This window comes from Corvus cornix, chromosome 3, assembly GCF_000738735.6.
Source record: "Corvus cornix cornix isolate S_Up_H32 chromosome 3, ASM73873v5, whole genome shotgun sequence".
Taxonomy (NCBI): domain Eukaryota; kingdom Metazoa; phylum Chordata; class Aves; order Passeriformes; family Corvidae; genus Corvus; species Corvus cornix.
Window position 1 is genome coordinate 42,903,000 of NC_047056.1, and position 14,448 is coordinate 42,917,447.

Consider the following 14,448-nt stretch of genomic DNA (forward strand, 5'->3'; position numbering starts at 1 on the left):
GATCTTAGTAAAAGGACTTGGAATGATTTGCTGTATATTAAGGGTTAATTCTGGCAGGCAGCTAATCCCCAAGCAGCCACTTGCTGACTCACCTCCCACCCCAACAGGATGGGAGAGAGAATCAGAAAGGCAAAAGTGAGAAAACTCGTGGGCTGAGGCATAGATAGGTCAATAGGTAAAGCAAAAGCCACATGCGTAAGCAAAGCAAAACACAGAACTCGTGCACCACTTCCCATGGGCAGGCAGGCGCTCAGTCATCCCCAGGAAAGCAGGGCTCCATCCTGCATAACAGTGAATTTGGAAGAAAAATGCCATAAATTTGAACGTCCTCTCTTCCTCCTCCTTCCCCCAGCCTTGTTACTGTTGGGCATGACACCATGTGGACATATGGTTTGGAATATCCCTTGGGTTGTTTAGGTCAGGCTGTCCCAGCTGTGTCCCTTCTTGTATACCCTAGCCTGCTCACCAGCAGGGCAGTTCAAGAAGCAGGGTATGCACCTGCCCAGCTAAAGCATCCCTTACTCTGGTCACAAACCCAAAACAGAGTCCTAAATAAGCTATTACGAACAAAATTGCCTCTATCCCAACAAAACCCATGCATATATATAAATGATAGCACCTTACAACAAAATGAAAAAGCTCTGTGACATAAAGATGTGTGGAGTCAGACAAAAGCAATGAAAACACATTCATAGAATTCACAGTATCACAGAATATTCCGAGTTGGAAGTGACCCACAGGGATCACAGAGACTAACTCTTGGCCTGGCACAGGACAGTCCTGAGAATCACACCATGTGCCTGAGAGTGTTGGCCAACGGCTTCTTGAACCCTGTCAGGCTGGTACTGTGACCATTTCCCTGGGGAGCCTGTTCCAGTGCCCAACCACCCCCGGGTGAAGAACCTTTTCCTAATATCCAGCCTAAACCTCCCCTGACACAACTTCAGGCCATTGCCTCGGGTCCTGTCCCTGGTCACCTCAGAGAAGAGATCAGTGCCTGCCCCTCCTCTTCCTCTCACGAAGAAGTTGTAACTGCAATGAAGTCTTCCCTCAGTCTCCTTTTCTCCAGGCTGAACAGAACAAGTGACGGCTTCCCCTCAAGGCCCTTCACCATCTTCATTGACCTCCTCTGGACACTCTCTAAGAGCTTTATATCATTCTTTCTTTGTGGTGCCCAGCACTCACACAGCACTCAAGGCGAGGCCGCCCCAGTGCAGAGCAGAGCAGGACAATCCCCTCCCTTGCCCAGCTGGTGATGCTGAACCTAATGCCCCCCAGGACAGGGTTGGCCCTCCTGGCTGCCAGGGCACTGCTGGCTCATGTTCAACTTGCCATCGACCAGGACCCCCAGGTCCCTTTCCATGGTGCTGCTTTCCAGTGTCTCATTCCCCAGTCTGTCCATACAGCCAGGGTTGCCCCATCCCAGGTGCCGAATTCAGCACTTTGCCTGGTTGAGCTTCATATGGTTGGTGATTGCCCAGCCCTCTGATTTGTCCAGGTCTCTCTGCAGGGCGTCCCTGCTTTCAAAGGAGTAAACTGCTCCTCCCAATTTTGTATCATCTGCAGACTTTCTTAGTATCCTTTTAAGTCCTGGTGGAGAAGGGCTCACAAAGGGTCACATGATGGCTCTGAAACCAAGCAGCGCCCAGTACGGCTAAACCTGAAAATAAATTGTTTTCCAAGAGTACATTTGGTATATGTATTTGTTGTAGCCATATCCATGTGATGCTGGGACGTGTGAGATGGAGGCCATATATCTGTACGTGTAGCATAGGTCATGTCCTTCACCTGGGGTGGAATGACCCCAGGCACTGGTATGAGTCATGGGCTTGACATGATGGAAAACAGCTCTGTGGAAAAGGACCTGAAGGTCCCAGTGCTAAACAAGCTGTCTGTGAGCCATGCCCACACACACGTGGACAAGAAGACTGATGGAATCCTAGGATGCATTAGGAACAGCATTGCCAGCAGGTCAATCCTGCCCCTCTACTCAGCCCTGGTGAGGCCGCATCTGGAGTGCTGTATCCAGTTCTGGGCTCCTCAGTACAACAGAGACATGGAGCTCCTGGAGCGGGTCCAATGGAGGGATACAGAGATGATTAAAGGGACTGGAGCATCTCCCCTCTGAGGAAAGGCTGAAGGAGCTGGACCTGTTCAGCCTCAGGAAAGATGACTGAGAGGGGGCCTTACCCATGTTTTTAAGTACCTGAGGGGAAGGTATGAAGAGGATGGAGCCTGGCTCTTCCCAGTGGTGCCGAGCAATAGGACAAGAGACAATGGGGAGAAACCAATGCACAGGAAATTCCATCTGGATATGAGTAAGAACTTCTTTACTATGCGGACACTGGAACAGATTGTGCCAAGAGGTTGTGGAGTCTCCCTCACTGGAAATATTCCAGAACCATCTGGAATACAATCCTGTGCCATGTGCTCTAGGATGACCCTGCTTGAGCAGGAAGCTTGGACCACTGTGGTCCCTACCAATCTGACCGATTCTGTGGTTCCCTGATTCCTCTCCCCCCTAACTTAGTGCTGCAGACCTGCGGGAGCAGAGCCTAGACAGCCTGCGAGCACTGCGCGGGCGGGATCCCGGAGGACCCTTGTTCCCTGGGGCGGTGCGTGCGCCCAGCCCCGGCCGCACCGCTCCCTCCGCCGCCCGCACCCCACCATCCTCCGGAGCCCGGTCCCGCCCGCCGCCCTCTCCTTCCCCAGGGCGGCGGAGCTGCCTCGGGCCCGCCCCCGGCGGGGAGTGGCCGGGGCCAGGGCCGCTTTCCGCCCGGTGCGGGCCGGGGGCCGGGATGTGGCGGCCGCAGCCCCGGCCGGGCGGTACCGACAGGCGGCGCCGCGGCGGCGGGGGGACGCGGCGGGCCCAGGTGAGCGGGGGCCGGGGCACCGCGGGTGCTGCGGGGGAGGAAGCGGGGCCGCGGGGGTGCCCGCCCGGAGAGCTCCACAGGGGCAGCCCCTGACCGCGCGGGGGGCGCGGGGCACCCCGGCCGGCGCCGGCAGCGCTGCTCCCCGCTGGAGGGGCCGGGTGGCTCGGCTGGATGCTGCCCTCGGGCTGGGCTGGGAGCGTCGGCAGCTCCTGAGAGTCGTGTTGAGTATGGGGAGAGCGTAAGGGTGGGGGTTTTTTTTCGGTCAAAAAATACTGATATTTCATTGCACAGTCCGAAAGTTTTAGGAGTTTTTTGGTCTTTTCTTTCTTTCTTTTTTTTTTTTTTTTTAAGTTCCCGGTGATGTTGGCATTTGTTTCGCAGTTAACGCAGTCTACGGAACGGTGTTGCACTTTGAAATAAAGTAGCTACCATTTTTTTTAACTCAAAAGATAAGATACTTTGATTTCACTTCAGCCAGTGTGAGCGCAGTTATATTGATACAAAGGTGTATAGTTTGTTTATTTTTTGAATAACCAACTGCAAAGAGGGAAGTAATGGTGCTCTTAGGAAAGTCACCCAGTCTCTAGTCCTGGCTTAAGGAAGAAAAAGAAAACTGCCTTCTCAGCGGGCACTCTGTGTGAATATGTTTTATACATAACTGAATTTTATAAGACCATGACCTCTGATGGGGATGAACTGCTCTCCTCTTCTCTCAGAGCAGCAGCAATCAGCTGGTTTGAACTAGGGCTGCCCTCCTTACCAACACTGGTGCTGGCAAAAGGCTGGAGCCATGGGGAAATTCTGGAAAAAAACACTTCACCTTTCCCAGGACAACTGGGAAAGAAAGGTATATTTCTCACTAGGTATGTCTGCTGTCTTTTGGGTTGTTTGGGATACGTGGTTCTCCCAGTCCCATGAGTCCACCAAGACTTTATTCAAACACTTCAGTTGTCCTTGCCAACAGTTTAATAGAAAACAGCTCATTCCTGTTTTGGTAATCCACACAAATCTTTGTGTACAAGTGCTTGAGTAACTTCTTGCTCTGCTTTTGAATAGCAATTTAGAAGTTCTGCAGTGAAGTGCTTTTATAATAAAGGCTTCCACAAAATATGCTGCAGAAGGTATACCAGCAAGTGCTGCTGCTAATTAGAAGTAATGACAGTTTTCAAAGAAGTAAGTGAAGTCCCCTGGGATGCATTATCTCTGGTTTTGCCCCTTCCTGTTGGTTCATTTACTTGCTAATTTGCTATTTGCCTTACAGTAACTCTTGAAAATGGGAGAAGTTCTACTTTATTAAAACTTTTCTTGGTGTTAAAATACTAAAGTCCCTTTAATGGTGATGTATGGGTATTCCCCCATTTCATTGCTGAAGTTGAAATTGTTGTGGTTCATTCTGGGAAGGCATTGACTGTGGTTTTCCAGTTGAAGCTACGGTACATTTTTTACTATTCATAGGGCTTCTAGGCCCTTATGAAACTGGAAAGTAGAGGTGTTTAAAACAAATATTTGATTTAAATGAAAAAAAGGCTGAGTTTAGAGATTTGTGGTTACTTAAAATATTTGGATCATGGCAAATTGAAGGAATGTACAAGAACCACCAAATGCTTATGTGCACTGTTTTGTACACTTGAGATAAGGACCATATCCAATATGTCTTTTTTTCTTCCCAGTGTATGATGCTATCAGAGTTATTAATTTTCTATATAGCTCTCTTTGAGATTGGGCACTGAAAGTGGCACGTTCTCATATATTACACTGATGATTACAGTGCAGCAGCACTCTAAAAAACAGTCAGAGGCAAGTATTGTATAACCACTGGCTTCCTCCCTCTTTAAATTTAGATAAATCATCCTTTGTTCTCTTCAGTAAAGTGAAGTCAAAACTTTGGGCCTAAGCTGCTGCTGGTGGAATTGTAGTGGGTCCGTGTAAGAAAAGAGGATTTATTAGCACCAGGAGAAATTAATTGTGATGAACAGGAGGACAGAAAGCACTGCAAACAATGTTTTGTACTGACAAAAGCGAAAACCCTAAAGGTTAATTCTGACTTTGTTCACAAATTAGGCACACTCGGTTAGGCTTTTTTTGCCCGCCATAGCTTGAGCCCTTGACAGCTACTGAACCAGCTGACCTTTCAAGTGCAATTTACTCGAGTGTGTGACGCCTCATGAGTGCTCCTCGGGAGTTATGATTTATTCTTTTCCCATTTTAGCATTGTGTTTCTTTGAGCAAAGCCCTCTTTCTAATTGAGCAGGGGCAGTCTGTGACCTTTCTGGTTTTGGCCATAATGCATATTAACGGCTCCTGTGGAAAGGGGTTTTCCTGTCTCCTTTGGAGTATTGCCTCCAAGGTGAACAGGAAGGGACCTGTGGAGTTGCCATAGTGATTTCCAAGTTCATCCTTAGCATCTTCTGTCTCTTTCCAGAAAGCAGCCCTTTCATGCTGTGTCACTTAGATTAGGATTGAACCCAGGGTATGTTGTAATACTATTCAATATTCGTGAAGGAAGACTGCTGCAAAACCCTTATGTATTCGGAATGAATGCGCTCTTTGTAAACCAGCAGTCACACGAGGAAAAACTTGGCCCTCTGGCACTGAACAAAGGCTGCTGTTCCTATTTTAAGTGTGGTAGTATCCTTATTTGAAGGTGTTTCCTTAATTCTGTGTAGTGTTAACTATTTAACTCTCCATGTAATTTTCTTTTTTCTTCTCCTTTAGCATATAGGTGTGGATTCCATTAACAGCTCACCTGAAAAATGCTTTCAAGGAGAAATATTTTTTTGTCAAGCCTGCTAGCTACTGCTGCTGTGGAAGCTGAGATCCACTATGGGCGTACTTTGTTTGCTAAACATGTTTTCTCTATGGAAATTGAATTAGCTATTGACATAGAGTTACTTCCCTATTTATTGATGCTGAGAATGTGAAGTGGCTTAATGAGTAATCTGAAGTCTGCAGGCAGAGGAGTGAGATCATGTGCTTGCCTCAAGTAGAGTTTCTTTGTTTGGTATGATTCCTTTGGGACTTGCAGAATTTGGATTCTGCCTCCCCTTTGTATGTACTGCAAAATGCTGCTTGCTGTGTTTCAGACCCTCCTTCATCTCACAGCCAAGCTTCCTTCCAGAACACCTCTTATTATCTCTGTGTGATATATTTCTAATTGGGACCCAGCTGTTTAATGAGTGTGATCAATGGCACTTTCTGATTTTTCTCACCCCCTCCTCCCTTCCTCTCTTGCTGCTTTACAAATAGGTGTGTTAGTCGTGTCACCCCTGTGTCAGGGTAAATTGTCTTGTTACTCTGCTCTTTTTTGCCCTCTGTCACTCTGTTTGGTCATAACAGTGACAAGTGTAAAAACCCCCAACCAAATTAGATTTTACCTTGAATAGTAAATATTTACTATGTAAACAGCTGTGTACTCAGAATAAAGGATGGAAAGTGGAAAATACATTTTCTTAGTAGTGCTTAGCTAGCTCCTTTAGTTTTAAGGTTGTATGCACTGCCTGTGTTTATGGATTGAATGAAAGAGCAACCGTGTCAGAACTACAACTGAACAGAAATTTGTTAAACACACTGTACATATCCTTAGATTATAAAATCTCTTTGGGAAAGAGCTGTGTGGGAAAAGTGGCTCCTTGAAATTAAGAGCAGAATGGATGTGGTGTATGTGAACTTTCCCTGTTCTCTGCAATGGCTGAAGAGTTGGTTGTTTGGAGGGGTTTAATGTGCTCTTGTTGAAAGTTTTGCTTTGCTGGGCCGAGAGGTCAGCTGGGCAGGAAACCATTACAGAGGAAAATCTCTAAGTAGGGAGATTTTGAGGCAGCCTGTGGAGTGAAAAGTCAAGAGGCTGATAGTGAATATTCCAAAACGAAATAAAATCAAAGGGCTGATAGCGAATATTCCAAAACTAAATAAAATCAAAGGGTTAGTATCTGTGGGAGAGGCAGGATCTGGGAGTTGATACCACTAGATTTTCTGAATTGTTTTGAAAGTCTCCAGGTATGTGTAGTGAGGCATGTGGCATTGGTGTAGCTTTTCAAGACTGTGCTTAATGGTGAATAATAATACTAATGGAAAATTAGAATCAGATTATAGTGATGTTTTGAATGTGTCTGTAGGTAATGAAGTTTGTCAATGGCTTCACAACTTTATTGATTAATGGGGTGAGCACCATAGTCCCTAGCTCAGCTCATTCATCTGACAGCAATTTGAGTTTAAATCACCAGTCAGGCCTTTTGGTCTGAAAAATATGCTTTAAGCAATAAAGGAAACCGTTTTTAACATCTTTTTGTTTTGTTTTTGGGAAGCCATCAAGTCTCCAGAGAGCATGGGAAGGGGAAGAATAGGTTTTTTTTCATGATAGTAAACTGCTTTCTTGCTGTTTTAGTGGGATACTTGAAGTATTTTATTTCTGTTACGGTGGTAAGCATTCTTCCCACTGATGTAGCAGCTTAGTCTCATGGGTTATGATTCCTGCAGATATGCAGGCACTTGGAATGGTGCTGAGGGATACCACTTACAAGGCCAAATGCTTGTAGCCACAGGCTTTTTCTTTACGTTACAGCTATCTAATTCTTGTGGTTGGTTGTTCCCCTTCCTCCACATGTAAATGTTTTACTTCAGGGAAACACCATGAGGTTCAAAGGAAGGAACATCCCTGAGCCTGTTCAGGGTGGTAAATTGAGGCAGCCTCAGTTCCATAAAATATCTGACTTTTTGTTGCAAGAGCTAGGCTGATTGTATCAACTTAATTTCCCCATATTGTTAGAGAGCGTGGCTTTGGGGACAAGAGCTTTCCGTTCTCTGATAGGATTTTGGACAAGGATGGTTACTGAGGCAGGAATGAGATTGAATTTCGTTGTGCTGTCTAAGTTTCAGGTGCTTCCTGTTGCTAATGGCCCGTGGAGATCCAGGTGATGGAGGGAAATGGGCAGCACAGCTGTTTGCTGGGGCTTGGCTTTTCCCATTTAATGAGTAGTGCATTAACCTGTCAGTATTTGCACTAATAGTTCAAGCTGAGCTCTGGCTGTGCTGCGTTCCCAGCTCTGCTCCTGAAGAGCCATAGGCACACCAGTCTCCACAGGATGTGACACACAGCTGCTGAGTTTGGTGATATTTTACCAAATGATGATAGTTGTTTTAGTTCGATTTCCTTACTGTTAACATCCTTTTGGTTGCTGTGTCTCTGATGGGAGTGATGTGGATAGGGTGCTAATATCTGTGCTTCAGCAGTGATGTGGAGTCTTGGGCATGAGGAACTCTTGGACACCTTGGATGGTCCCAAGCTATGCTGCCACTGCAGTGGGACAGCACTGTTTTAGCAGGGCACCGTGCTGAAACTTTGCTCCTGTCCTGCCAGAATCCTTGCAGTACGCTTTCATTTGCTCAGAGCAGTGAAAATCTTGCGGAGACCCTCACTGAAATTGTGTAAGAAGGGCCTGGTTACTGTTGCCTGGGGTGCAGTGCCAGAGCAGCTGATCCTCTGTGTGGTTTTGCTCCCAAGATAGTTAATAATCAACAGGTACTGTGTTTCCCTTTTCCTGGGGAGCCTGAACATGATCATGGTGAGACAGCTGCTGTAGTGTTCCCATGCTTGTGGTCTGCTGGGGACTTGTACAGACTTGGCTGTGAGAGAAGAGCTGCTCCAGTTAATGGTTTTCTCTGAGCAGTCCATCAGAACTGGATGTCTGCTTCCTATGAGAATGAAGACAGAGGAAAATCCAGGTTTTCTAGGGGGTCTCGAGTTGCTGTAAGATAAGAAAAGATCAGCTTCTGCTTCTTTTTTTTGTATGCAGTGAGCACTACTAGTAGTATATTTGTTCTTTTAGCTGATTGAGAATTTTCCTGCTATGGTGCCAGCTTTTGCCAATGACAGAATTTTCCATGGGATCATCTGTTCAAGGGTCAAGTTAGGATCCATTTCATGTTAACCGAGGAGATGCTTTCTGCCCACCTTGGGTATAGTTATGGTGTAGATTTTCAGGAGTAGATTTGTTACTGTCTTTTCCTGTGTGAGGTAGGACTGGGAGCTAAAAACCAGCATTGCTGTTCTGGGAAGAATAATCCATAAGACTTTTGATTGCCCTTTGTGAAACCTACCGGCTTGCCCTGTTGTTCTTCAAGGCCTTCTGTTTGTCTTTTACAGTGCAGTTAGTAAGGTTTTCCATCTTTGGGTTAAGTAGGCAGTGTATACTCATGTCATTCACTTTCTGCATTAAATTAGTATTATTTTAAAATAATAACTTTGTTACAAGTAGCGAGCATGGTGTGTAGCAATTGTTTTGCTGTGTTTCTGGTGAGTTTGGTGTGGCACTGAATTTCTTGATGAGAGTCCAGACTTTTCTTCCGGATCTGGATGCACGTGCACTTCTTGTGTTACTGCTTTGTGTGCTGCCATGCCCTAGTGAAACTCTGTGTGCTTTGCCTAGGCATGAAGTTGGAAGCCTAGGCATTAAGTGTGACCCTTGCAAGTCTAGGTTGGCTGTGGTTTTAATGCTGAGAGGCCAGAATGACTGTTCAGTGCAAGCCATGAGAAGTACATGGAGTCGCTGTCTTTCTTGCAGGTCTCTTGGGAGTAATTGTTCTACATGTTAGCTGTCTAAAAGTGATCTCTAATGGCTTGGAAATCATGATATAAAATATGAAAGGAGTTTTTAAAAGGAGGATTACAAGGCAGGGGGCAAGCAGGGATAATATAATACAATACCAGGAGTAATAATAATCAAAATCAAACAGACCAGGTAAAGATGATGCAGAGGACATAAGGAATCCTGGGTAGCAGTTTGAGTACATATTTTGAGCACCAACATTGCTAAGTAGTGGAAGAAGAAAGAGACCTGCCCCAAAAATCCCTCAAATTTCTACCAAACCAAGAGAGAGAAGATAGAGAAGTGTTGGAATTGTTTGCTGCTTAATTCAGTTATATATAACATCTAGATCTCTGGCAGAGTTGTGGCTGCCTGATACATCTGTGTGGCGAAGTATTCAGGCGTGACTTTTTACATGCTTATGTCATAATCAGACTTCATGGACTGGATAGGGTAGAGGCAGCATTCCCTGGGCAGAGGTGGTTTTCCTCCTTCCTTTGCTGGGAAATTCGTGTGAGAGGCAGGTTTTGCTGCAGCTGTTCAGACGTGATGTTAGATTTTTTTTGTGTGTAATGCCCTTGGCACCATTTAAGGGATTATGTTTTTGAAAGGCAAGTGTCTTCAGAGAGTTGTAGTCTCACAGATGGCTCCATCTTGTCTTCCAGTTGGCAAGCAGCCTAGGAATAGGTATCAAAATAATTTTTAATATAGCAAAGAGAAATGCTTGCCAGTGTTTGTACAGGCAGTAAAAAAGCCTCACTAATAAAGATTTTGTGAAATAACTGCAATAGATCAAAGTGACATTTAAGTGATGCTCATGAGCATCATTTAATCACCAGCTAACTACTAAAGGCTTGCTGCTGTGGAACAATTGGCGTTCCTGTGCTGTTATGCTCTACTGTATCTGTCTTGCTTAAGGCCCTGACCCATCACCAAAGCTTGTAATTTCTCTCTGTGTGTGGATGATGGATGCTTAAATGCTGTTTGAGACCTTATTTATTTCTAGTATTGAACTATATTCTGAATTTTATTTATAGAAAGTCAGCTGTTTTCAGCTTCCAGTATGTGATTGAACTATTGTTTGCTAACTTCTTGTGACTCCTTTGTGGAGTTATAAATCAGAGAAGTTGCTTTCTTGCAAGGTTGGGTGCATCTCCACAGATGAAGCTCTTGAACTTTTGTCGTGGGTATCGTTAACTAGTGGAATACTGCAAATCCTGAGGCATGTATTTAAATCTTAGGGGTAGGTTAGGATAGTTTGGGTTTGAGGGAACCTCAGATGATCTCTGGTCCAATTCCCTGCTCAAAGCAGGACTGACTCTGGGGTTGTGTCAGGTTGCTCAGAGCTTTACCTTCTTGGGCCCTGAAAACTTCCAAGGACGTTACAAATTCTCTGCATAGCCTGCTTCACTTCTTGCCTGCCCTCAGGGTGAAAAAGTTTTTCTTTGTATCCACTTGGAAGCTTTCCTGCTTTTAGTTATGCCCATCTCTTTCTTGTCTGTCCCTCTGCCCTGCTGTGTATGGATTGCTGTCATCCTCGCTATTGTTATGCAGCATCTTCAGAACATTGTTACTAGTAGAGGGTAATTAGAGGGTCATTTCTGAAATCTTTAGAAGTCTTGGAGTAGCACACTTGCATTCTTTGATTTGCTTTCCTTCCTACAGCATAAAATAGCACTGTACTTAATGAAATTTACTGTTGCTGCAAATATGTCTTTATACCCAAAGAGGGCATTCTAACCTTAAAGATGTTCTTAGTTCTGCCTTCCTGGCTTTCTCTGGTGCAGAGTCCTTGCTTATGACTCAGACTTTCAGGTAATTTAAGACATTTCATATGTTTTTGTTCAGTGAAGCACTATGACACTTTTATTGTTCAGAAATGAAAATACACGTGTGTTCTGAGTATCTCTCACGGTTTTGTTGTCACGTCTTTGTTTTTGTAAGGCTAGTCATGCAATGTATTCCTGCTCACAGAGGGCTGGAGAGAGAGAGGATGCTTTCTAGGTTGTGGAACTTTTGCAAGTACATTCAAATTACTGTGAGTTTTCCTTTCTGCCTAGTCAGGAGAAAATTTAAAAGGTTTCCAGCAAAAAGGTGTGACCGGGTCACTCAGTAATTAAAGGAGCCTGTCAATTAACTACTTATGTCTGGAGACTATCTTAGTGGATTTACTTGACACAGATATTTTATAAATCTGTTTTCCAGTCTCAGGTCTCAGACTTGTTTAGATTTGGAGTACAGAAATGTAGACAGGTGCAAGTCATTATAGACAAAAAGTCCTCTAAATATGATGCTTGTATTTGCTTCACACGTCTGGTGAAAATGTAAGTTAAACCTGAAGTTTACAGTAAAAATTCACCAGACAGAATAGCATTATTGCAGGATCTGCCTCAAGGGGACCTGCAACTCCTAAGGTTTAATAGCTTAGATAATATAAAGATAAAATTCTATCCAAGTGCTGCTTTTAAGTCTCCAACCTTTTTCATGAAGACAGGAGTTCTAAAGGTACAAAGCTTTAGGTGTATTCTGATAGTGAAAATACTGAGCTGTCTTTCAGGAGTCCTGTGTTAGTCCTTTGTTCTGTCTTGGGCATGCTTTGTGACTGGTGTAAGTTGAGTAGTTTCTCACATGGTCTGCTTCAACCACAAAGCAAATGCATCAGATTACTGCTGCACCTCAGAACTCATGAGATCAAATATCTCTGAAATTGCATCGCTTTCCTTGAAAGGAAGCTACAGCAGTTCTGCCTGCTACTTCTTAATAATAATACTTGTCAGGAGTATTATGTGTAAACCTGAAAGAAGCAGAAGAAATCCCCAGTTACACACGGACCTATCCCATACACCTGAAAGAGATATGCAAATATGAGTTACCTTGCACACGACCCTGCTGATCCTGGATTCTGAATTCAGGTTTTCTAAAGCAAACAATAAATTAGAAACCCCCAGTATTGGAAGTAATGAGTTAACAATCTATATTTATTCTGGAAAACAATCTGAATGACACTCAAAGTTTTCCTCTGCCAAGCTTTTTGTTAGTGAAGCAAATCTATTCAGGTGTGTGTGTTTAATGCCATATGGTACATTCTGCACTTTCTTTATCCACTTAAAATGCTAAGATGGATCCAAATATGTTGACCTGAAAAACTGTTCATTGGTTTATTCTTTTAATACAGAGAATATTTTTGAAAGGTCTGATTTTTGTGTTGATTTCTCTTTTTTGTTTTTAACTTGAAGTATTTTACTAAAGACTTTGTTTCAGTCCAGTATCCCACAGAGTCCTTGGCACCCAAGAAACAAGCTATCTCACATAGGGGCACAATTTCTTTCAAGATTAATACTGTACTTTCACTTATTTTGGTAATAAAAGCAGATGGGTAAGGTTCAATGAAAGGTGGCAGGTACTATGGGCTTGTACTTAGGGAGTAGTACTTTACGTGAATCACAAACTGCATGTGTCAGAAATATGTTAAAAAAAACCCCTTCTGGCAGGAGTCTGTGCTTTTGTTGAGCAGCATAGATATGTGTTAGTAAGAGTAGCCTGTGTTGTTAGCTAATGTATGTTAGTCCAGGGACAATGTCAGAGTAAATTGTGACAGGTAATTGTCTTGATTTCCTAGACATGAATAGCAGTGATTTACAGTCACAGGAAAGAAGCTCTCACGAGAGTGTTTTCATTGAGATGATCTCTAAGGGGATGAATGGAGTCAGTGTGCCTTTGGAGTGAGGTTTGGTTTAGATTGTCATACAAACTCTGTGTGCTGTGAAAGATGTAAACGAAACCCTAAGAACTGTCTGAAGTTCTGGTAGCCGGAAAGCTGAGCAACTAAAGGGAAGCAATGAAATCAATGAACACAGCTGAAGTGGGGCTGGGCTTCTTTTAAATGCACCTGGGGACGCCTAGAAACTTCTGAGCTCTGCTGATGGGCAGTGTGAAGCAGGAAATCTCTCCACCTAGGAAGGAACAGGGTGGGCTGAGGAGTTGGAGGGCCTGGAAGCTCATATGAGGAGGATTTTTGAGGGTAAGTTGAGACGTGCTTGTTCGCTGTTGTGAGAGCAATGCTGTTAGGGGGGCTGGAGGGAGGTTTGTGCATGTTGGGGTTGTGACAAAAAGGATAACTTGGAAAGGACCAGAGAGGTAGTATTGAGGAAATTGGTACTGGAAAAGAGAATATCTGTCTTTGGCTTGGAACATTGTTTGGGAGCTTTGTGGATGGTTATCGTTCTAGACTGTGAAGTGTGACCTATCCAAAGTTTGGTCAAAGTTCCAGAGCAGCAACTGAAAGGATTTCTGGATTAACTCTCTTTCACTTGAAGAGAAATGAGCCCTTGGTTTGAGAGGAGTAACTGGGAAGCGATGATTGAAATGCAGTGAAAGTCGATGTAAAAGAAGTCAGGGGTTGATGGGAGCGGTTGAAAGCATGTGTGGTGTTGGTATCAGCAGAGTTAGGATGGATACCAAAATGAGTGAATTACAGTCAAAGTGGATCTGTTGGTGATGTCCTCCCTCAGACTGGAGTCTGACTGGCAGCTGCTTGGCTGTATTCCTTGATCCATGTCTGCTTCTGGTGGCCATGGCTTTTGAAGGTGTGTGAACGGGCTTTGGTCCTGTTGCGTCTTCAGTCTCCAGTCATGGTGTGAGGTCATGGGGTTACTCTCAGCTCCTGCCTAAAGCTGAGCAGGCAGTTGCTTGGATCTCCGTGTTCCTGCTGTACCAGGTGATGTGGGTTGGAAATAGTGAATTTGGCCTCTAATGCCAGGGCTCCTACATGGGAGGGTATGGAGAGCTAGCTGTCTAGTGCTGGTGGGTGCCTCCTTTAAGTGCTCTCTAGCTGTTTATTCTTGACTTCTGTATTGACAGCTGTTGTCCCTCTGTGCTGCCACATCTGCTAAATTCTGTAATTCAGTGCCATTACCTTCTAGAGAGAAACTCTATTCTCTCCTGGAATGTTAATTTTTTAAAACTTTTTTTTAAAGATACCTGACTTGCTCTAG

The 14,448-nt window shown here is 44.4% G+C and overlaps 1 protein-coding gene across 1 annotated transcript in view; it reads left to right on the top strand.

Annotated features, from left to right (window-relative positions):
• Window positions 1-2,809: 2,809 nt before the first annotated feature.
• The window catches only part of DISC1 (DISC1 scaffold protein), a 189,295-nt gene continuing 177,656 nt past the window's right edge, over window positions 2,810-14,448 (top strand). The window contains 1 exon segment of the mRNA XM_039569478.1: window positions 2,810-2,873. The gene's annotated coding sequence lies outside the window, so the exon portion shown is untranslated.